Genomic DNA, 684 nt, shown 5'->3' on the forward strand with positions numbered 1-684 from the left:
AATCATATCATGTAATTCATTGTTATTATTATTATTATTATTATTATTATTATTATTATTATTATTATTATTATTATTATTATTATTATTATCATTATCATTATCATGATGATGATGATGATGCTGATGATGATGATGATGATGAGTTACTAGGATTTATTGAAACGAAAGAAGTGTTTTTTCGAGAATCTCTGAACGGCGTCGGAAGAAAATTTTCTCGGATTTCCAAATGCCTTCAGAAGAAACAGCCGTAGACTTAGCATAGAGTTCTGAATGACCCCAGAACAGATTCTTCCTGGAGTTCCCTGAACGGCACCTTAAGAAAATTTTCCGGGATCTTCAAAAGGCTTCAGAAGACATAGCCGTAGACTTAGCATGGATTTCTGAATGACCCTGCAACAGAATCTCTGAACGGCTTCGGAAGAAAACTTTCCCGGATTTCCAAATGCCTTCAGAAGAAATAGCCGTAGACTTCATGGAGTTCTGAATGACTCCAGAACAGATTCTTCCTGGAGCTCCCTGAACGGCACCTGAAGAAAATTTTCGGGGATCTTCAAAAGGCTTCAAAAGACATAGCCGTAAACTTAGCATAGAGTTCTGAATGACTTCAGAACAGGATCTTCCCGGAGCAGTTCTGAACGTCTCCGCCCCGAGCTTCAAATGAGTTCTGAAGACCTGATCTCC

This window comes from Palaemon carinicauda, chromosome 8, assembly GCF_036898095.1.
Source record: "Palaemon carinicauda isolate YSFRI2023 chromosome 8, ASM3689809v2, whole genome shotgun sequence".
NCBI classification, from domain to species: domain Eukaryota; kingdom Metazoa; phylum Arthropoda; class Malacostraca; order Decapoda; family Palaemonidae; genus Palaemon; species Palaemon carinicauda.